Source organism: Corvus brachyrhynchos, unplaced genomic scaffold (genome assembly GCF_000691975.1).
Source record: "Corvus brachyrhynchos isolate BGI_N302 unplaced genomic scaffold, ASM69197v1 scaffold1651, whole genome shotgun sequence".
In the NCBI taxonomy this organism is placed as follows: Eukaryota; Metazoa; Chordata; class Aves; order Passeriformes; family Corvidae; genus Corvus; species Corvus brachyrhynchos.
The window spans coordinates 22,170-22,936 of record NW_008236300.1 but is presented as its reverse complement, the minus strand read 5'-3'; positions in this window follow the sequence as shown (position 1 = coordinate 22,936).

The window sequence follows — 767 nt, the reverse complement described above, 5'->3', positions numbered from 1 at the left end:
GCATCCCCCAACATGAACCCCAAGCTCAGCACTCCCACATCACCGGCTGCTGTTCACATGGGCTTATCAGGAATTATTCCCAACTGAATGTCACTTGAGTCATTTACAATTCTCCTCAACAGCTATAAATTCAATCTAGTACATCCTAATAAAATCTGTCCTTACCTCAAACTCTTCCAGCTCTTCCTTAGGTGTAAAAAGAGACTGTCGTGGTTTAACCCCATCCAGGAACCAAGCCCCACACAGCTGCTCGATCGCTCCTCCACCAGCAGGATGGGGGAAGGAATTGGAAGAGCAAAATCTAGGAAACCCATGGGTTGAGATAAAGACAGTTTAACAGGTCCAGTGCCAAGCAACTTCTTTCCTAGTCTGTTTCTGCTGTCTTGGTGTTGGTCAGGCAGTGCCCTGCTGTGAGGTGGCAGGTGGGGTGCAGGGGGAAGGGTTTTATATGTAGATATGAAACTTTTGCCAACAACGAAACATTTCTGAAGTTGCGATCCTGTTTATTTCTGATTGCTGGACACCACCCTGCACAAGACTGTTCCACATTTGTTTCCTTGTCACACCTGAGGTAACTCTTTTGCGTTTTGTTGGCTGACTTCCAATCACCACCAGAGCAGTTGGTTCTGAAATTACAGCCCCAATTTCCCTTACAGGTTTTTCTAGGGCACCTCTGTTACCAGTGGCACCCATGACTGCTGGTACACTGAAGGGTTTCAGTGTAACAAGGGCCCCTCTTCAAAGCTGCATTTTGGTACTTTTCATTC